This window comes from Crotalus tigris, unplaced genomic scaffold, assembly GCF_016545835.1.
Source record: "Crotalus tigris isolate CLP2741 ecotype Arizona unplaced genomic scaffold, ASM1654583v1 scf7180000024464.508515016:1373766, whole genome shotgun sequence".
NCBI classification, from domain to species: domain Eukaryota; kingdom Metazoa; phylum Chordata; class Lepidosauria; order Squamata; family Viperidae; genus Crotalus; species Crotalus tigris.
In genome coordinates, this window is record NW_024100635.1 from 1,091,948 (window position 1) to 1,115,406 (window position 23,459).

A 23,459-nucleotide genomic window follows, 5' to 3' on the forward strand; every position below is an offset into this window, starting at 1 on the left:
AGGAAAGCTGGTTGTATAATTGTGTAAAACTGTCATGAACATTTGGGGCTCAGCACATGGCTAATCTTCTAATGGAACTAATATAACTAGCATCACATTTCACTAGGCTCTGTTGCAAAGGTTGGTTGCTAGAAGTCAGAAATGACTTGATAGCTTTTATTCAGGGGGGAAATCGTACAAACGCCTTAGGCAGAGAGGAGAGAAGCTTACTTTTCTGCCTTCTATCCACGGTGAAAAAGGCAACATCTGTGCTTATCAAGTGGCAGTAGGTGGCATCTATGGTTGAGCTTGAAGGAATTAAAACCATCGAGTACTAAATTGCTAGAAAGGAAGAGGGGAAGCGCCGAAGAACTTCCTCTTCCAGATCACTAATCGGAGGAAGATGGTGTGTAGGGAGGATTTTGTGCTCTTCCCGGATTGAAGCAGCAGCTGGAAGGTGAGTGGAGGGCAGGTCGGAGGAGAAGCCGGGAGTAAGCGGGGCTGTTTGGTGCCACATTAAGTAAATCATAAAGATTTTGGGTATAAAGAGCTTTTGATCTCCCCTGAGAGTCACCCCTAGGAAAGCTGGTTGGATAATTGTGTAAAACTGTCATGAACATTTAGGGCTCAGCATATAGCTAATCTAATGGAACTAATCTAACTAGCATCACATTTCACTAGGCTCTGTTACAAAGGTCGGTTGCTAGAAGTCAGGTGGGGTGGGGTATGCAGATTTTTCCTTTGTCTTCTTGATTGCTCTGGCTCCAACTTTCTGATGGTTTTACATCTGCATTTGTATGGGGCTAAAGTCTTGCTTGGGGCAGAGAGATAGATTTGGGGCAAGGTTTGGTTTTAAAAAAGTCCTTTTGAGGAAAAATATATTTTTCTGCCCTTTTAATATTTCCTTCCCTGGGCTAACTTCCCTCACTAGCATCACGTTTCACTAGGCCAGGGGTAGGCAACCTCGGCTCTTTTATGACTCATGGATTTCAACTCCCCAGCATAGCTGAGTCAGGAATTCTGGGAGTTGAAATCCATGTATCATAAAAGAGCCGAGGTTGCCTACCCCTGGACTAGGCTATTGCAAAGGTCGGTTGCTAGAGGTCAGAAACGACTTGATAGCTTTTAGTCAGGGGGGAAATCGTGCAAACGCCTTAGGCAGAGAGGAGAGAAGCGTGTTTTTCCGCCTCCTATCCGCGGTGAAAAAGGCAACATCTGTGCTTAGCAAACGGACAATACAGTAGGTGGCATCTGTGGTTGAGCTTAAAGGAATTAAAACCATCGAGTACTATATTGCTAGAAAGGAGGAGAGGAGAGGGGAAGCGGCGAGGAACTTCCTTTTCCTGATGACTAATTGGAAGAAGATGGGGTGTGGGGATGATTTTGTGCTCTTCCCGGATTGAAGCAGCAGCTGAAAGGTGAGTAGAGGGCAAGTCGGAGAAGAAGCCAGGGGCAAGCGGGGCTGTTTGGTTTCCTCCACGGCGTCCAAGCAGAGAAGCAACTCGGTTGAAGCATCTCAGCTGCTGCTGCTGCAAATCCCTTCCCTCCCCAACTTTTAAGTCCACTGATGCTGCAGGCTGTTAAACTGGGGGCTGCGATTTTCTGCTGGTGGGAAGATTTCAAAAGTCTCCTTCAAGTGAAGGTTGATTCTTTGGGAATGGCTTCCCTCCAGACGTTGTGAGTGCTGCGTCACTGGAGGTTTTTAAGAGGAGACCAGACAGCCATTTTCAGGAATAGTAATAGAGTCCTCTGCCTGAGCAGGACTAGAAGACCTCCAAGGTCCTTTCCAACTCTAATTTTCTATTATTACATTTGATTAGTGCTTAATAAACATGGTGTTGTCTGGTTCAATTTGTTTGCTTAATAATACAAGTTACATTCTTAGGGTCTACCCCTTTTCTCCAACCATTGAGGAAATAAATTCCATGTTTGAAAATATTCTGTATCTTCTTTCTCTTTGATTCTCAACGAGCACAGTCCAATATCTTCTTGATTATCTCTTTGTCTAGTGGTGTTTCTTCTTTCTTCCAGTGCTGAGCAAATACAATCCCTGCTGCTGTTAATCTATCCAATGTTAAATATGCACTTGGCTTATTAAAATTTCCTGATATTATACCTAATAAAAAGAGTGCAGGTTTAAATTCTACATGTTTCCCTAACATCCTTTCTAACCAAGTATGCCTTTTGGCCCAAATTTTTTTTCTTTAACACAAGGCCACGACATATGGTAATACAAGCCAGGTGTTTGATTATATTTCCAACATTTATTGGACATATTTTAAAAGATTTTTGCTAATCTAGCAGGTGGCAAATGCCATCTATAGGACATTTTATATCAGTTTTTTTATAAGCAGTTGCCAAGGTCAATTTATAATTTATTTCCCAAAGATTTTGCCATTTCTCTAATTCTATATTATATCCAACGTTTTCTGCCCACTGTAGCATTGTTTGTTTCACTTGTTCATCCTCCATTTTTTAATTTAATAGAAAGTTATATAGCTTGTTAATCAGTTTTTTATCAGAGGTTAACAGTATCTATCAAACATTGTTCTTTATAAAAACCATACATTTTCGCATCTTTATCATACTTGATTGAATTTGCAACTGAGGCCACCATGATAATTCAGTACCCTGGTCTACAAGCTCTTGTTTAGATTGGCCTTATGAGGAGCATAAGGCCAAGTACGGGCTGCCCCAAGACAAGTACCTAATGATCACCTAGCCGGCCACATTGGACCAGCCTGGGACACAGAGGGGCAATATTTTTTAGAGAATGTTTGTTGTGGGTATGTGTATGTATGTAGATGAATGGTGGCCCTGTTATGTATAAATTTTATTATTGTATTTAGGGCGTATGAATGTGAATATTTTTATTTTTATGTATATAAATTGAGTGAATGTGTATTGAGTGTTTGCGGTATGAGAATGGTGGAGTCGGGGGCGGAGCCTGGTACCCCTTTTGCTGAGTGCAATAGCAAAAGTAGGGGGGGCAGGACTTACCCTTGGGCTTGGTCTGTATGGAAAGCTAGTCCGGTCAGGAAGGGAGAAGGCTGGTGAGGGTGGGGGTACTCCGGGGAGGGGAGAAGGTCGGAGCATCCCGGTTATGACGGGGATGGGCAGATATGGCGGGAGCCGAGGGGCAGGCCATCTTTGGGGAACGAGGACTCGCTATATTAGAGCGATTCCTTGTTCCGGCCCCTCAAAAGGCTCATCCTGTAGTACTGGTGACAGGGGAGTACAGGGCCCTAGTTGTAGGCTCCTGTTGCTTAATGCCAGGTCCATTGTCAACAAAGCACCCCTTGTCCGTGATTTAATATTGGACAGCGGGGCGGACCTGGCATGTATAACCGAAACCTGGCTGGGCCCTGAGGGGGGTGTTTCCCTCTCGGAGATGTGCCCGGACGGGTTTGTGGTGCTTCATCAGCCTCGACATCAGGGCAGGGGTGGGGGAATGGCAGTCATCGCTCGGAAGTCCTTGAGTCCTCGTGGGATTCCTGCCCCGGAGGTTGTTGGGTGTGAGTCCCTCCTATTGAAGTTGGGTTCACGGGTTCAGTTGGGCTTGCTGCTGACGTACCTACCTCCCAGCTGCGTTGCAACAGCCCTGCCTGCGTTGCTGGAGTCAGTAGCCGGGTTGGCGGTGGAGTTCCCCAGACTTATAGTACTGGGGGACTTTAACCTACCATCACTCGGCGATCGCTCAGAGGCGGCGCAGGAGTTCATGGCTTCCATGGCAACCATGGACCTGACCCAGGTAATTCAGGATCCGACTCATAGGGGTGGTCACACACTCGACCTTGTGTTTCTCTCGGGGCAATGGAGACATGATCTGGAATTAAGGGGAATAGAGATCTCGCCCTTGTCATGGACAGATCATTTCCTATTGAGGCTGGACTTCAGAGCATCACTCCCCCATCGCAGGGAGAGGGAGCCGACTAGGTGGTTCCGCCCCAGGCGCCTAATGGACCCAGATCGGTTCCAGGAGGAGCTTGGGGAAATACCTGACTCCCTTGTCCACAACTCGTCCGGGTCCCTGGTTGCGGCCTGGAATGAGGCGGCGTCCAGGGCCCTGGATCGAATTGCGCCTTTGCGACCTCTCTGTGATGGTGGTCCCCGGAGGGCGCCTTGGTTTACTGAGGAGCTCCGGGAGATGAAGCGCAACAAGAGACGTCTAGAGCGACGTTGGAGGGCCAGTAACTCTGAATCTGACCGATCACTATTAAGAGCCTATCTTAGGACTTATTTAGTGGCGATAAGGGCGGCAAAGCGTGTTCACTTTTCCGCACTTATTGCGTCCGCAGAATCTCGCCCGGCCGCCTTGTCTAGGGTGACCCGCTCCCTTCTTAAAGTGGAGGAGGCAGAGGAACCCTTACAGGGGAGAGCTGAGGAGTTTTTTCAGTTTCTTTCGGACAAAATCGCTCAGATTCAGAGAGACTTGGACTCCGGCTGGGCAGTGCCAGCCGAGTTGCCGGGGGCTGGTCTTAGTCATGTCGTCTGGAGCGAGTTTGAGCCTGTGACCCCTGATGAAGTGGACAAGGCCGTGAGGGCAATGAATGCCGCCACCTGTTTATTGGACCCGTGCCCCTCCTGGCTGGTTCTGCCAGTAGGGAGGTGACACGAGGCTGGCTCCAGGCAATAATCAATGCCTCCTTGATGGAGGGGTCTTTCCCGCAACCTTTAAAGCAGTGGTTCTCAACCTTTCTAATGCCGTGACCCCATAATACAGTTCCCCATGTTGTGGTGACCCCCAAGTGGGTGTGGCCACCAATAAGAGGGAGTAGGACAGCTAGGGAAAAGGGAAAAAAATGGCGGACAGCGTGATTTGGCGACCCCCGTGAAATGGTCATTTGACCCCAAATGGGGTCCCGACCCACAGGTTGAGAACCACTGCTTTAAAGGAAGCAGTGGTGAGGCCCCTCCTCAAGAAGCCTTCCCTGGACCCAGCTGTTTTGAAGAACTTTCGTCCTGTCTCCAACCTCCCCTTTGTGGGGAAGGTTGTAGAGAAGGTGGTGGCGTCCCAACTCTTTTGATCCTTGGATGAAACTAATTATCTGGACCCTTTTCAATCTGGTTTCAGGCCCGGCTACAGCACTGAGACTGCTTTGGTCGCACTCACCAATGACCTCTGGCGAGCCCGGGATAGGGGTCATTCCTCTATCCTGGTACTTCTTGACCTCTCAGCGGCTTTCGATACCATTGACCAAGGTATCCTTCTGCGTCGTCTCGGAGAGGTGGGGGTGGGCGGCACCGTATTGCGGTGGTTCTCCTCCTACCTCTCTGACAGGTCGCAGTCGGTGTTGGCGGGCGGACAGAGATCGACCCCTAGGCGCCTCAATCATGGGGTGCCTCAGGGCTCGGTCCTGTCCCCCCTCCTTTTTAACATCTACATGAAACCGCTGGGTGAGATCATTCGGCGACACGGGGCGAGGTATCATCAGTACGCGGATGATACCCAATTATATATCTCCACCCCGTGTCCTTTCAGTGAAGCAGTCGACGTGATGTGCCGGTGCCTGGAAGATGTGAGGGTCTGGATGGGGATGAACAGGCTTAGACTCAACTCTGACAAGACCGAGTGGCTCTGGGTCTTGCCTCCCAAAGGTCAACTGGATGGTCCATCATTAGTCCTGGGGGAGGCAAATTTACCTCCCTCAGTGCAGGCACGCAACTTGGGTGTCCTCCTGGACTCACAGCTAAATTTGGAACAACATCTATCGGCTGTGGCCAGGGGGACCTTTGCCCAGGTTCGCCTGGTGCACCAGTTGCGGCCTTATTTGGACCGAGAGGCTTTACTCACAGTCACTCATGCCCTTGTCACTTCAAGACTGGATTACTGTAATGCGCTCTACATGGGGCTACCCTTGAAGAGCGTTCGGAGGGTGCAGTTGGTTCAGAATGCAGCCACGAGAGCGATTGTGGGCGCGCCAAGGTACGCCCACGTGTCACCTATCCTCCGCGAGCTGCACTGGCTTCCTGTGGGTCTCCGGATGCAATTCAAGGTGTTGGTTATCACCTTTAAAGCCCTTCATGGCATAGGGCCAGGTTACTTACAGGACCGCATACTGCCGCACAGTTCCCAGAGACCGGTGAGGTCCCATAGATTGGGCCTCCTTCAGGTCCTGTCGTCCAGACAATGTCGGCTGGAGGGCCCTCGGGGAAGGGCCTTTTCTGTGGTGGCTCCGACCTGGTGGAATCAACTTTCCCCCGAGGTTCAAACAACTCCCACCCTGCCGGCCTTTAAGAAAGCCGTTAAAACTCTCCTGGTCCGGCAGGCCTGGGGCTGATGTCCCCGGGGGGGGGATATGATTGGACTCGCGGTATGATTGTATTATTTTATCGTTTTATTGTTAGATGATTGTTTTAATTTTGTACGCCGCCCTGAGTCCTTTGGGATTGGGCAGCATATAAATAAAATTAAATAAATAAATAAATAAATTCCCTTTGGTATCCAAAATATCTTTATATGTCCATTTTTTTCATATTTCACTTGGATTCGGGTGAACAAATGCTTCCATCGTTGAAAGCAATCCTGGGATTCTCAAGTAGATTTTAGCTTTTATCTGTTCACCCCAAGAAATAATGTATTTCTTATATAATGATTTTCAAAGTATCTATGAATCTTATTCTTCTCATACCATAGAAATGCATGCCATCCAAGTTGCGGATTATGTCCTTCTAGATATAACAGTCTTTTATATCTGACAGTTATCCATTCTTTTAGTCATATTAAGCCGCATGCTTGAAAATATAAGATCCAATCTGGTAATCCATATCCTCCATTTTCTTTGGATTTGTGTAGCATTTTCAGTTTAATTCTGGCTTTCCTTCCTTGCCAAATAAATTTCAAAATCAAAGTATTTAAATCATTGAAAAAATTTCTCTATTTTTATAGGTGCTGTTTGGAACAAGAAGAGCAGTTTTGATAAACTCTTCATTTTCACAGTAGCTATTCTTCCTAACACTGATAGTTGTAAGTTATTCCATTTTTCTAGATCTTATTTTATTTGATTAAGTAATTTTATGTAGTTATCTTTTATCATTGCACATCTTGCTGTTAAGTATATTCCCAAATATTTAACTTTCCTAGCTATTTGAAAATCCATTTTTTCTGACAATTGTTCTTTTTGGTTAGATGTAAGGTTTTTAACTATAACTTTTGTTTTTTCTCTATTTATCTTCAATCCTGCTACTTCTCCAAATAACTGAATCCTTTTCAATAGTTTAGGGCAGACATGTCAAACTTGCAACATCATGTGATGTTGCATGATGTATCGGAATAGTTTTGCCATTGCCTGCAGTGGAGTGGGCACAGCTTCCAGGTGACGTGTCTGGTCTGCGTGCTGGCAATTTGACATCTCTGGTTTATGGGTTGTCTCCAATGGTTTTTCTGTGATAAATACCAAGTCATCTGCAAATGCTTGTAATTTATAGCTTTCGTCTTTTATCTCCATTCCTTTTATTTCTGGGTCTTGTCTGATGTTCCTGTTCAAAACTTCCAATGTTAATATAAATAGCAATGGGGATAACGGGTATCCTTGTCCTGTGCCTTTCTTTATGTTAACATTGCCTATGTAGTCCCCATTTATAATTACTTTTCCTGTTTGCTTATGATATATTGTCTAAATTAACATATCTTGAAAGCATTTATAGAAACTCTGCAGGTAGTCCATCCGGTCCTGCAGTTTTATCAATTTTTTGTCTTTTTATAGCTTCCATCAGTTTCATCATTATTGTTTTTTCATTTAGCATGTTTTTAAAATTTTCTGGCATTTTTGGTAGATTGGCTTTTTCCATATATTGTATTGTTTTTTTTCCAGAGAGATTTTTTTTCTATATCGTATAGTTTTTCATAATATTCTTTAACTATTTTTTATTGCCTCATTTTGGAGTTACAGATCTCCCTTCTCATCTTGCAATTGGTTATCAACTTTTTCTCTCTTTCTCTTTTTAATTTATAAGCCAGCCATCTTCCCGGATTATTTGCATTTTTGAAAAAAAATTGTTTTGCCCTTCTGATTTGTTGAGCCAACTCTTCTGACTCTATTAGATTTAGTTTACCTCCAAGTTTTTAAACTCTTCCCTTAGCGTTGTACACTGTTACTTTTTCTCTTTATTCTTTTCAGCCATATAAGTTATAGCTAATCCTCTGAAGTATGTTTTGGCTGTATCCCATATGTACAGGAGTGAAGTGTCTTCTTTTTTATTTTCTTTGAAAAAGAATTCCATTTCCTTTACTGCTATAGTTCTTAATTTAGGGGACATCCATATCATATCAATTCTAGGCCATGATTTGTTTCTATTTGAATAAAATGTATACTGAGTCTTTTTTGGGTTTATTTCTCTCCAGACATTCTGGACACAGATTTCTTATGCCATTTTAAGAAACACCTTAGGTAATCTTTTTCTTCCTTTTTTTTCCTATTTTACTACTTTTGTAATTAATTTTTCATTCACATCTCTAAAATTAGCTGAAAAGCTTTGACTGTAAGCTATTTGGGGATATTTTTCCAGGCTTGAAAGATATAGATTTTCTTCATATACACATTTGTAGGTGTGTGTCTATATTTTTCTCTGTATGCATATATCTGCAATTATAAAATTTAGCCTCAGCACTTTATATTTGATGATAACCCTTTGAATTGTTAAGAATTTGTGATTGATCCAAGTCAACAAGAGAATTTTATGATTGAATGGATATCTGAACTTGGATTTAGGTAGTCTTCCATGTCTGAAATGAATCATAATTAATATATGAGATTATTCTAGTATTGTGGCATGTTTGTTTTTTCATTATAATGTATATATATTTTCTTTTTTTTCCACATCTGTAACCATTTAATGACACTTTTCTTTGAATCTTATAGACAAAGAGGATGGCAATAAAAGCACTCTGGACCGCGAAGAATAACAAGCAACATTGAAAAGGAAAGCAAACTGAGCCAGAAATCAAAATATTTTCCATTTCCTTCAGAAAACCACACAATTTTCCTCCTCCTTCAACAGCTCTTAGAAAAAAAAAGAGAAAATTAAGAAAGATTTCAAACTGGAATAAATAGATTATTCAAAACTCAAGGATACCTTACATGAAAAGTGAAGGGAAATATCTGGAAGTCTATTGGAAGAAAAGGTCTGTTGGAAAGTCATATAGAGCAGAGAGTAATGCAGGCCTCGCCCTGCGAGGAAGAAAAATGGATTGAATGAAAGCACTACTAAACAAGGGATTATCCATATTTTTGACTTCCTCAAGATTATCAGCTGTGGAAAATCTCTGTACTTGTGTCTATTGTTGAAAAAGCACATATTGCAAATCACAACTGATTATGCACAAGAGGAGCCACACAGCAGAAAAACCATACAAATCATCTGATTGTGGCAAAAGCTTTAGTCAGAACAGCTCCCTTGTGGTTAATGAAGGACTCACACAAGAGAAAAGCCATAAAAGCACTCCTAGTGCAGTAAATGCTTTAGTGAGCATGGCAACGTGGTGATACACCAGAAGATTCACAGCAGGAAGAAAACCTATGAGTGTACTGATTGTGTGAAAGTTTCATTAGAAATTTCCATGTCATGTGACACCAGAGGACACACACAGGAGAGAAACCCTTTGAATGTCCATATTGTCGGGAAAGTTTCACTAACGAGTCCAACCTGGTGATACACCAGAGCACTCACACAGGAGAGAAACCTTTTGAATATCCTGATTGTGGGAAAAGTTTTAGCGAGAATTACATGGTCTTGAGACACCAAAGGTCTTACACAGGAGAGAAACCCTTTGAATGTCCAGATTGTGGGAAAAGATTCAGTCACAATTCCAGCCTTGTGAAACACAGAGGACTCACACAGGAGAGAAACTCTTTAAATGTCCTGATTGTGAGAAAGGTTTCAGTGAGAATTCCAGCCTTGTGAAACACCAGATGATTCCCACAAGAGAGAAACCCTTTGAATGTGCTATCTGTGGGAATACTTTCAGTCACAAGTACAACCTGGTGATACACCAGAGGACTCACACAGGAGAGAAACCCTTTGAATGTGCTATCTGTGGGAATAGTTTCAGTCGCAAGTCCAACCTGATGATACACCAGAGGACTCACACAGGAGAGAAACCCTTTGAATGTTCTGATTGTGGGAGAAGTTTTAGTCACAAATGCAGCCTGGTGAGACATCAGAGTACTCATACAGGAGAGAAACCCTTTGAATGTCCTGATTGTGGGAAAAGATTCAGTCAGAATTCCAGACTTGTGATACACCAGAGGACTCACACAGGAGAGAAACCCTTTGAATGTCCTGATTGTGGGAAAATTTTCAGTGAAAATTCCAACCTTGTGAGACACCAAAGGACTCACACAGGAGAGAAACCATTTGAATGCCCTGTTTGTGGGAAAGATTTCAGTGAGAATTCCAGCCTTGTGAGACACCAGAGGATTCACACAGGAGAGAAACCCTTTGAATGTCCTGATTGTGGGAAAAGTTTCAATCAGAATTCCAGCCTTGTGATACACCAGAGGACTCACACAGGAGAGAAACCGTATGAATGTCCTGATTGTGGGAAAAGTTTCAGTGAAAGTTCCAGCCTTGTGAAACACCAAAGGACTCACACAGGAGAGAAACCGTATGAATGTCCTGTTTGTGGGAAAGATTTCAGTGAGAATTCCAGCGTTGTGAGACACCAGAGGATTCACACAGGAGAGAAACCATTTGAATGTCCTGATTGTGGGAAAGGTTTCAGTGAGAATTCCAGCCTTGTGAATCACCAGAGGACTCACACAGGAGAAAAACCCTTTGTCCTGATTGTGGGAAATATTTCACTGAGAAATCCAGTGTTGCTATGGACATTAGGTGAAGGGAATTCACTCAGAGTTGCCTCAGACGGCGAGATGGGCAGTGATTAAGTTTAATACTGAATGAATTTAATAATAAAAAGATAATGTAAAGCTCATTACCCAACTCTTGCTCAGTGATACATACGGTAGGTTTCTAACACATAAAGTTGTTAACTTGTAATCTGTCTCTTGTGAAATCTGCATCTCTAAGTAATCTGTTTTACTCGGCTTCCCTTCCCTCATTTATAAATTTAAAATTTCAGTTTCAATCACACATCAGTCCGCCACTCTCTTCCTCTGATGACGTGAGCTGCAGTTAGGCTTCTGCCTCTTAATTTATTGTTGCATTGCTATCTGCCCATGTCCTAAATTCTATGAAAATACAGCAATTCATTAGGCACAGTTTAAAAATTAGAACGGCTAACTGGATATGTTTTGATTGGCATCCTTCTCAGATTCAGCGATTGTCTTCTCCATCACTGCCAGTCTGACAGAGGGAAATTAGGATATTTCAAACTGGACAACTAAGCTATGGTTTCCCTCTAAAACAGCCATTTGTTTTGCTGGTCGGTTGTAGCCTTTGAAAATCAAAGACTCACAGAGGATCTCTCTGATTTCCCTGATGATTCTCCAAATTCTGAACCACTAATACTTCTGGAGAAACAGAAATGATAGGCAGCTGTAATAAGTCAGAATGGGTTTGTTAAGAATGTGATGCCAGACAAGCATTATTGCCATTTTTGATGAAGTAACGTAATTAGTGGATTTGCAAAATGTTTTGGAGATAGGATACTTGGACGTCAGCAAGACATTTGACAAGGTAGAGCACAAGTTGACTTTTTGATAAGACAGAACAACATGGGATAGACAGAAGCAGGACTGGGTGCATTAGCAATTGACTGACCAACCACACTCAGTGGGTATTCCTCAATGGAACTACATCTACATAGAGAGAAGCAAACAGTGGGGTACCTCAAGGTTCGGTCTTGGGCCCAGGACTCTTCAACATCTTCATAAATGATTTAGAGGAGGGGATAGAAGGGGAACAAATGAAATTTGCAGATGACACCAAGTTGGGGAAAAGAGCCAATACTTTAGAAGATGGGCTCAAGATCCAGAAGGATCTTGACACATTTGAGCATTGGGCCAAGAAAATGCAGCTCATTGGTGAACAAAATAAGGTCCTATACCTAGGTAGGAAAAACGAAAAGAACAGGAATAGAATATGTAATATCTGGCTCAACAGAGGAATCAAGCTGTCCTAGTGGATCCATAGGAGCAGGGAATCTGCTGCAGCTTCCCCTCCCCAAGCCAATGTAGTCGTAGGTTGCATCAACAGAGGGATAGTGTCAAGACAACAAGAAGTGATAGTACCACTTTACACCACACTGGTGAGTCCACATTTAGAATACTGCACCCCGTTCTGGTCCCATGATTCAACACATGTTGAGGCCCTGGAAAATGTGCAGAGAAGGGGAAAGACCATAAATGGTCTGGATGCTAAATGACAATCCGTTGAGAGAGTTAGGTATGTCTAGGCCAGTGATGGTGAACCTTTTAGAGACTGAGTGTCCAAACTGCAACCCAAAACCCACATGCATCGTTGAGTGCCGGGTAGGTGTGGCCCTTTGGGTGGGCATCGCTGCAGTGGTAACGGCAGACTGGGTGGAACTAAAAAGTTCAGTCAATTCCAACTTTGTAAGAACTTTTTTTTCCCCACGAGAAGTTGAAATTGACTGATTGAACCTTTTTTTTTTGCACATGGCGGCGGAGGCCTAAATGAAAAGGTTTTATAAAACCCAGCTGAAGGCCTAGGACTGGGGCTACCATGTGCAGAAAGAAAGAAAAAAAGGTTCAATCAGTCAATTTCAACTTGTTGGGGGTGGGGGGAAGATCTTGCAAAAGTTGGAATTGATTGATTGAACTTTTTAGTCCCATCCAGTCTGCCGTTACTACGGCAGCCACCCCCAGCCAATTGGCCACCCCCAGCCAATTGGCCACACCCACCCAGCACTGGAGAATGCATAAGTGGGTTTTGGGTTGCAGTTTGGACACTCAGACTCTAAAACAGTGGTTCTCAACCTGTGGGTCAGGACCCCATTTGGGGTCGAATGACCATTTCACGGGGGTCGCCAAACAACGCAGTCCGCCATTTTTTCCCCCCTTTCCTTAGCTGTGCTACTCCCTTTTATTCTATTGGCTTTTGAAAGCCAATAGAATAGACTCTCTTGAATAGAGTCTAATTCTATTGGCTTTCAAAAGCCAACAGGAATTGTCCAGGCTGTCTCTGCCCTGCTGAGCCTGCCAAAAATCCCATTCTGCAAACGGTGCTGCACCAGTTGAGTAGTCCTCAACTTATGACCGGTTGAGTAGTCCTCGACTTACGACTGGTTGGGGGTCGCGGCATTAAAAAGGTTGAGAACCACTGCTCTAAAAGGGTCGCCATCACTGTCCTAAAACTTTGAGAGCCACATTAAATAAATCATAAAGATTTTGGGTATAAAGAGCTTTTGATCTCCCCTGAGAGTCACCCCTAGGAAAGCTGGTTGTATAATTGTGTAAAACTGTCATGAACATTTGGGGCTCAGCACATAGCTAATCTTCTAATGTAACTAGGATAACTAGCATCACATTTCACTAGGCTCTGTTGCAAAGGTCGGTTGCTAGAAATCAGAAATGACTTGATAGCTTTTATTCAGGGGGGAAATCGTACAAACGCCTTAAGCAGAGAGGAGAGAAGCTTACTTTTCCGCCTCCTATCCACGGTGAAAAAGGCAACATCTGTGCTTATCAAGTGGACAATACAGTAGGTGGCATCTATGGTTGAGCTTGAAGGAGTTAAAACCATCGAGTACTATATTGCTAGAAAGGAGGGGAGGAGAGGGGAAGCTCAGGAACTTCCTCTTCCTGATCACTAATTGGAAGAAGATGGTTCGTAGGGAGGATTTTGTGCTCTTCCCTGATTGAAGCAGCAGCTGGAAGGTGAGTGGAGGCCAGGTCGGAGGAGAAGCCGGGAACAAGCTGGGCTGTTTGATTTCCTCCACGGCGTCCAAGCAGAGAACCAACTAGGCTGAAGCATCTCAGCTGCTGCTGCTGCCAATCCCTTCCCTCCCTGACTTTTACGTCCACTGGTGCTGCAGGCTGTTAAACTGGGGGCTGCGATTTTCTGCTGGTGGGAAGATTTCAAATGTCTCCTTCAAGTGAAGGTTGATTCTTTGGGAATGGCTTCCCTCCAGACGTTGTGAGTGCTGCGTCACTGGAGGCTTTTAAGAGGAGACCGACAGCCATTTGTCAGGAATAGTAATAGAGTCTCCTGCCTGAGCAGGTGGTTGGACTAGAAGACCTCCAAGGTCCCTTCCAACTCTAATTTTCTATTATTACATTTGATTAGTGCTTAATAAACGTGGTGTTGTCTGGTCCAATTTGTTTGCTTAATAATACAAGTTACATACTTAGTGTCTACCCCTTTTCTCCAACCATTGAGGAAATAAATTCCATGTTTGAAAATATTCTGTATCTTCTTTCTCTTTGATTCTCAACGAAAGTCTCTCCATTTCAGCACAGTCCAATATCTTCTTGATTATCTCTTTGTCTAGTGGTGTTTCTTCATTCTTCCAGTGCTGAGCGAATACAATCCCTGCTGCTGTTAATCTATGCAATGTTAAATATACACTTGGCTTATTAAAATTTCCTCATATTATACCTAATAAAAAGAGTGCAGGTTTAAATTTTACATGTTTCCCTAACATCCTTTCTAACCAAGTGTGTCTTTTGGCCCAATTTTTTTTTTAACACAAGGCCACGACATATGGTAATACAAGCCAGGTGTTTGATTACATTTCCAACATTTACTGGACATATTTTTAAAGATTTTTGCTAATCTAGTAGGTGGCAAATGCCATCTATAGGACATTTTATATCAGTTTTTTTATAAGCAGTTGCCAAGGTCAATTTATAATTTCTTTCCCAAAGATTTTGCCATTTCTCAAATTCTATATTATATCCAAAGTTTTCTGCCCACTGTATCATTGTTTCTTTCACTTGTTCATCATTTTTGTATTTAATAGAAAGTTATATAGTTTGTTAATCAGGTTTTTTATCAGAGGTTAACAGTATCTGATCAAACATTGTCTGTTCTTTATAAAAACCATACATTTTCGCATCTTTATCATACTCGATTGCATTTCTGGTCCCTAAGCCAAAGTTTCCATCTACAGGAGTATCACTTTCTTCTCCCACTTTTGCACTGAAGTCCCCCATGAGTATTGTGATACCATTACTTTTTAGGGTTTTCAGTAAACTGCTTATATCTTTGTAGAACTTCTCTAAATCCTCCTCATCGCTGTCAGCTGTGGGAGCGTAAGCTTGTATAACATTCATATTTACTGGAGTACTATTTATTCGGATCATTATCACTTTATCGGATACAGGAATAAAGGACTTGATGCATTTATTTACATAATTGTTAAACAATTATAGCTACTCCATTTCGATGGTGTTTGCTATTCCCACCAGAGTAGTAGATAGTATAATTTCCTATTCCACATCTTCCATTTTCAGGCCAGTGCATTTCATTCACTCCCAATATAGAGATATTGTATTTGGGCATTTCTTGGATAGTGTTGGGTGTTTTCCCAGCTTCGTATAGGTTTCTCAATTCCACGTACAAATTCGTAGTTTTGGGTTTATCATGCTTCTAGCGGACTGGAAGATTCTTAGCATCCCTGACCCATTTAAGGGCCGCCCGTGCTCAAGCAAAAACCAGTCTGGAAGCCGTTAGAATGTGTAACATTAAATAAAGTACGCCTTTGTCATACTTTTGCGTGGTTATACCTAATAGGAAAAGTTCTGGTTTTGGCTCTGCCGCTCTAATATTTCTTCCAACCATTCTTTGATCCTATTCCAAAAATCACGAGCTCGTGTGCACTCCCACCACATATGATAGCATGTTCCAATTGTCAGATTACATTTCCAACATTTAGAGGAGACATTGGAACACATTTTAGCTAACCTTATGGATGGGAGATGCCATCTATAGAACATTTTGTAAGAGGTAGCCAGAGTAAGCTTCTTGTTTCTTGCCCATAGTTCTTGCCAGATGTGCAGATCAAAATTAAGACCAAAATCCTTGCTCCATTTTAACATAGTCACTTTTACTTGTTCCTCATACATTGCCAGATCTAACAAATAGTGGTATAATTTTTTAATCATTTTATCCTCCGATCTCAATATTATTTTATCCAATTCTATTGATTCTAATTTAATGCCTAACTCTTTTTTATCTTTCCTATATCTCGCCTGCAGTTGCAGGTATGCCCACCATTCTACTTCTATCCCTTCATATTGGAGGGTTTTCCTGGATTTCAATTCCCCTCTTTGATCTAAAATGTTTTTATATGTTATGATCTTATCTAACTGGGTAAATTTTGGGTGTACATATATTTCTAATGATGAGATCCAACTAGGTATTTGGGTATAAATTAGTTGCCAAATTTTTGCCCATACATCGATAAGAGCTTGTCTAATATAGTGTCTTCGAAAATATTTATGTATTTTATATTTATGATCCCATAATATACATGCCATCCTATTTGTAGGTCATGGCCCTTCAGACATAATAGTCTCCTGTTCTTTAATAATATCCAATCTCTTACCCATACTAGTGCTATAGCCTGGTAGTATTTCTCCAAGTCTGGAAGGCCAAATCCCCCCCACCTTTCCTTTGAATCCTGCAATAATTTTAATTTAACCCTTGCTCTTTTTCCTTGCCACATAAACTTGAGCATCATTTTATTCAAATTTTGAAAAAAATTCTTGTCTAGTTTTGTAAGTATGCATTGGAACAAGAATAAAATTTTCGGCAACACGTTCATTTTTTGAGGCTTCCCAAATTCCACGTACCAATTCGTAGTTTTGGATTTATCATGCTTCTAGCGGACTGGGAGATTCTTAATACCCCTGACCCATTTAAGGGCCACCTGTACTTGGGGCCATTGTTCGGTTTTGCCGCCATGAACATGATTTTCCTGGGAAATATATAGTGTGGTAATCTTCCCTTTGCTTTCTACACAATGAAAAGTATACTGAGTCTTTTTGGGGTTCATTTCTCTCCAGACATTCTGTACGCAGATTTCTTCTGTCATTTTAACAAACACCTTAGGTAATTTCCTTCTTCCTTTTTCCCTTATTTTAATAATAATAATAATAAAGTTGGAAGGGATCTTGGAGGTCATCTAGTCCAACCCCCTGCTCAGGCAGGAAACCCTATACCATTTCAGACAAATGGCTGTCCAGTCTCTTCTTAAAAACTTCCAGTGTTGAAGCATTCACTGCTTCTGGAGGCAGGTTGTTCCACTGGTTAATTGTTCTAACTGTCAGGAAGTTTCTCCTTAGTTCTAGGTTGCTTCTCTCCTTGATTAGTTTCCATCCGTTGCTTCTTGTCCTGCCTTCAGGCGCCTTGGAAAATAGCTTGACCCTCTTCTTTGTGGCAGCCCCTGAGATATTGGAACTGCTATCATGTCCCCCCTCGTCCTTCTCTTCATTAAACTAGACATACCCAATTCCAGCAACCGTTCCTTATATGTTTTAGCCTCCAGTCCCCTAATCATCTTTGTTGCTCTTCTCTGTACTTTTTCTAGAGTCTCAACATCTTTTTTACATCGTGGTGACCAAAACTGAATGCAGTATTCCAAGTGTGGCCTTACCAAGGCATTGTAAAGTGGTATTAATACTTCACGTGATCTTGATTCTATCCCTCTGTTAATGCAGCCTAGCACTGCGTTGGCCTTTTTGGCTCATATTAAGTGATTGTCCACTAGGTCCCTCTCACAGTTACTACTATTGAGCAAGGTACCCCCTATACCTGTACATTTGGTTTTTCTTGCCTAAATGTAGAACCTTGCTTTTTTCACCATTGAATTTCATTTTGTTAGATAGCTCCAGTGTTTAAGTCTGTCCAGATCGTCCTGTATCCTAAGCCATGTCTTCTGGAGTGTTGGCTATTCCTGCCAGCTTGGTGTCATCTGCAAATTTGATGAGTTCCCCATCTATCCCCTCGTCCAAATCATTGATATAGATATTGAAGAGCACTGGGCCTAGAACAGAGCCCTGGGGCACCCCACTACTACTTTTGTAATCTAATTTTTTATTCACAATTGCGTTAAAGCCTCCTACTAAACAAATATTTTGATATTCCATTTCCAATATTTTCCTGTGTAGTTTTTGATAAAATATTTATTGTTTATTGTTTGGTGCATATATTGCTATTATCAACATCTTTTTTTGATTTATCATCATTTCCACCATTAAAATTTTTCCTTCTTTCTTCAAGGTCCCTACCAACTCTGTTATTCTGTTATCCGTCAGTTAAAGCCGCCACAGCTCTAAAATTAGCTCAAAAGCTTTGACTGTAAACTTTTTTGGGACAATTTTCCAGCTAGAAAGACACAGATTTTTTCCATATATACTTTTGTAGGAGTATGTATCTGTATTTCTCTCTGTATGCATATATCTGGAATTATATAATCTATCCCCATCACTTCCAGATGTATTGATGATAACCCTTTGTATTGCTAAGGATTTGTGATTGACCGAAGTCAACAAGAAATTTTACCCAAATCAGCAACTGAATTTGATTGAATGGATATTTGAACATGGATGTTGGTAGTCTTCCACGTATCAGATGAATCATAAAAAATGTAAGAGATTATTCTATCATTGTGGCATGTTTATTTTGTCATTGTAATGTATAGATTTTTTCTTTTTTCACACCTCTCCCCATTTTATAAAAATTAAAGTTACACTTTTCCTTAAATCTTATAGAAAAGAGGACGGGAAGAAGAGCCCTCTGGACAGCTAAGAATAACAAGCAAAATTTAAAAGGAAAGCAAACTGAGCCAGAAATTAAAATATTTTCCCTTTCCTTCAGAAAACCACACAATTCTCCTTCTCCTCCAGCAGCTATTAGAAAAAAAGAGAGAAAACCAAGAAAGATTTCAAACTGGAATAAGTAGATTTTTCAGAACTCAAGGATACATTACATGAAAAGTGAAGGGAGATTATTTTTCATTCAGTAAAAAAAGGAAATATCTGGAAGTCAGTGGAGGAAAAGGTGAATAGGAAAGTCACATAGAGTAGAGAGCCATGCAGGCCTCGCCCTGTGAGGAAGAAAACGGATTGAATGAAAGCACCACAAAACAAGGGATTGTCCATATTTTTGACTTCCTCAAGAATATCAATTGTGGAAAAGCTCCGTACTTGTGTCTCTTGTTGGAAAAGCACATATTGCAAATCACAACTGATTATGCACAAGAGGAGCCACACAGCAGAAAAGCCATACAAATCATCTGATGATGGCAAAAGCTTTAGTCAGAACAGCTCCCTTGTGGTTCATGGAAGGACCCACACAAGAGAAAAGCCATAAAAGCACTCCTAGTGCAGTAAATGCATTAGTAAGCATGGCAACATGGTGATACATCAGAGGATTCACAGCAGGGAGAAAACCCATGACTGTATTGATTGTGTCAAAGTTTCATTAAAAATTCCCATGTCATGAGACACCATAGCACATGCACAGGAGAGAAACACTTTGAATGTCCTCATTGTGGAAAATGTTTCAGTAAGAATTCCAACCTAGTGAGACACCAGAGGACTCACTCAGGAGAGAAACCCTTTGAATGTCCTGACTGTGGGAAACGTTTCACTCTCAATTCCAATCTGATGATACACCAAAGGATTCACACAGGAGAGAAACCCTTTGAATGTCCTATCTGTGGGAAAGGTTTCAGTCACAAGTCCAACCTGGTGATACACCAGAGGACTCACACAGGAGAGAAACCCTTTGAATGTCTTGATTGTGGGAAAAGTTTCAGTCAGAATTTCAGCCTTGTGAAACACCAGAGGACTCACACAGGAGAGAAACCTTTTGAATGTCCTGATTGTGGGAAAAGTTTCAGTGAGAATTCATGCCTTGTGAAACACCAGAGGACGCACACAGGAGAGAAACCCTTTGAATGTCCTGATTGTGGGAAACGTTTCAGCCAGAATTCCAGCCTTATGAAACACCAGAGGACTCACACAGGAGAGAAACCCTTTGAATGCCCTGATTGTAGGAAACGTTTCAGTCAGAATTCCAGCCTTGTGAAACACCAGAGGACTCACACAGGAGAGAAACCGTTTGAATGTCCTTATTGTGGGAAAAGGTTCAGTCAGAATTCCAACCTAGTGATACACCAGAGGATTCACACAGGAGAGAAACCATTTGAATGTCCTTATTGTGGGAAAAGTTTCAATCAGAATTCCCAGCTCATGAAACACCAGAGGACTCACACAGGAGAGAAACCCTTTGAATGTCCTTATTGTGTGAAAAGTTTCAGTGAGAATTCCAGCCTTGTGAAACACCAGAGGACTCATACAGGGGAGAAACCCTTTGAATGTCCTGATTGTGGGAAAAGTTTCAGTGAGAATTCCAGCCTTGTGAAACACCAGAGGACTCACACAGGAGAGAAACCCTTTAAATGTCCTGATTGTGGGAAAAGTTTCAGTCAAAATTCCAGCCTTGTGAAACACCAGAGGACTCACACAGGAGAGAAATCCTTTGAATGTCCTGATTGTGGGAAAAGTTTCAGTCAGAATTCCCACATGGTAAAACATTAGAGGACTCACATAAGAGAGAAACCCTTTGAATGTCCTAATTGTGGGAGACGTTTCAGTCACAAATCCAGCCTGTTGAGATACCAGAGGACTCAAACAGGGGAGAAATCTTTCAAATGTCGGCTCTTTGAATGTTACTTCACTCATAAATCATCCCTTAGTCCACAGAAGGACATGAGGCAAAAGTTGAAGAATTTAGAAAAGGCTTGAAATTCATTTGTGATTTCCCATTGAAACTGTAGTTGAGAAATTGACTATTTGAATTTTGGTCTGAATCTTTTTACTCAAACGTGTCTCAGGACTTGTAGGTGGAGAGAAAGGGAAAATGGAAAAGGGCTAACTACCAATTTCTGCTTAGCAACAGCAGCTACTGGATATTTCCTTTTGTAGAAGTTGTGGATTTCCTCAAAAAGGCTTCTGGGTGGTAGTTTTGTATATTGATTATATAAGTCCCACATGTGGTGTTTCAGGTCTTCCACCTTGGTTTCCTCCAGATTTTGAGGCCCAGAATTTCTCAGCCAATGTAGAAAAGGTCCTCAAGATATAACTGTGGGCCTTACAATTATGGTTGCATGTTGCAACGGCTGTTAAGTGAGACTTTTTTCCTCAACTACCCTGATCTCTCTGATGCAGCCATTAATTGAATGTGTCAGTCACTAAGTGGAACACTGGCTGGGGAAAACTCTTAGAAGAAATGCAGGCCCAGGTTTGCCTGTTGTAGGCATCTCTAGGCCTCCCCCACGCTGTGCTCTGTTTCCCAACACAGGCTTTTTCTCCCTCCCACTGGGTCCCTGCATGCCTCACACCCTCCTCTTTCTTTCTAAGATTTCTGATCCTCATGTTGGGGATGGAGGGGAGGGCATGAATCCCTGGCCCTTGGGACTATGTCTGGTAGCAGTTGTTATTTTCAGTGGGCCTGGCTTCCTCCCTGGGCCATGCGGTGGACTTGTGGAAGTGGCTGCCATTTGGCCATACTGTCATGCAGAAGAGAGACAAACCTCTCTGTTTTGCTACCTAACATGAGGGAAAAAATGTACAGTTGAAAATGTTTCATTGTTGATAAGGGAAAAAATGGGTATTTTCAGTGTTGCTATGGACATTAGGTCAAGGGAAGTCGCTCAGAGTTGCCTCTAACGGCGAGATGGGCAGTGATTAAGTTTAATAATGAATGAATTTAATAATAAAAAGATAATGTAAAGCTCATTACCCAACTCTTGCTCAGTGATACATACAGTGGGTTTCTAACACATACAACTGTTGACTTGTAATCTGTCTCTTGTGCAATCTGCATCTCTAAGTAATCTGTTTTACTCAGCTTCCCTTCCCTTATTTATAAATTTAAAATTTCAGTTTCAATCGTACATCAGTCCCGCCACTCTCCTCCTCTTAAAGTGGGAGGCTGGGAAAATACTGATTGTCTGACAGAAATTGTGGGTGAAAGGGAGGTTTTCCTGTTCCCCAGACCACACTTAAATTTAGAAGTGCCAGACTAGCCTGATATCTTGTTTTTAACTTTGCACATGATATATTGTAAACTGCCTATCACATGATATATTGCAAATTGCCTATCACATGAAATATTGCAAACTGCTAAAAGCATTCCTGTGTTAGAATAAGGAACTATAGAATGTAACCATGTATGGAATATGTCCTGATCAGGAAATACTTACGTATTGAGGGTTATAAATATGATCACCCATGCCCCTGTTGGGCGTTCAGACCCTTTAAGCTGTAAATAGCTCTCTGAATCTGCGTAATAAACTTCCCTTTCCTCAAAAGAGCTGACTCAAGTCTCTCACTTCTACAACACTCTGATGACGTGAGCTGTAGTTAGGTTTCTGCCTCTTAATTTATTGTTGCATTGCTATCTGCCCTAGTCCTAAATTCTATGAAAATACAGCAATTCATTAGGCACAGTTTAAAAATTAGAAGGGCTAACTGGATATATTTTGATTGGCATCCTTCTCAGATTCAGCGATTGTCTTCTCCATCATTGCTAGTCTGATGGGGAAATTAGGACATTTCATACCGGACAACTAAGCTACGGTTTCCCTCTAAAACAGCCATTTGTTTTGTCAGTTGGTTAGTAGCCTTTGAAAATCAAAGAATCACAGAGGATCTCTCTGATTTCCCTGATGATTCTCCAAATTTTGAACCAGATTCGACAGACAACATGGAAGTTGAGGTCCCCGTGGATGGCAACAATGAGTAGACACAAATGTTTGAAAAAACCTGGGAATGAATTCCTTTAATTTCAGAATATGTCGGTTGCTCAGTCTGAAAGCCAGTCCTGAGTATGGCACTCTGGGCGTTTGAAGGTGCCTGTGACCCCTCTTGGTTCTTCTGAGTCCTGTCCCCCCTGATTTTATTCCTTCTTTTAAAATTAAAGTAAACTTCTGTTTCCACTAATGCTTCCAGAGAAACAGGAATGATGGGCAGCAATAACAAGCCAGAATGGTTTTGTTAAGAATGTGATGCCAGGACTTCCGGTGGTTAAAGCGGTGGAGATGGCGGCTACTTTGTAGCCGTCCTCCTGAGAAGGTGTCAGATCCGCGGAGCACAGCGTTTACCAGCTGGCCCGCGGCTCGCAATCCCCTTCCCGGGCGAAGGGAAGGGGTAGAGATCGCATGAATAGAGGTAGAACCTCTTAACTCTCCCTGGATTTTTATTTTTAGGGGGGTAGAAAGAGGGTTCCCTCGGAGTTCATTGCCTTCTCCGCCTCTCAGCTGTCTTTGTTTCTTCGGAAACAAAGCGAGACGCCGCTACCATCTCCGTACTTAAAGAAACCGTGAGTAATCTTAAACCGGACAGAACTGTTTAAAGGATTTTATTTATAGTTTAGCTTTATTTTATTTTTTTTTAGTTTATTTAGTTTATTTAGTATCTGCTGATTTTTTTTTATTTTTTTGAGCTTTCTCTTTTTTTTCGGGCGGAAAAGTGAGAGTGAAAGTAAAATGGCGTTTTGAAAGTTTTTTTTCCTTTAAAAGACGGATCGGCTGAATTGTTGTTTAA

At 42.0% G+C, this 23,459-nt stretch overlaps 1 pseudogene; it reads left to right on the forward strand.

Moving 5' to 3' along the window:
• Positions 1-8,868: 8,868 nt before the first annotated feature.
• LOC120303352 lies at positions 8,869-22,225 on the forward strand (annotated as a pseudogene).
• Positions 22,226-23,459: the final 1,234 nt, after the last annotated feature.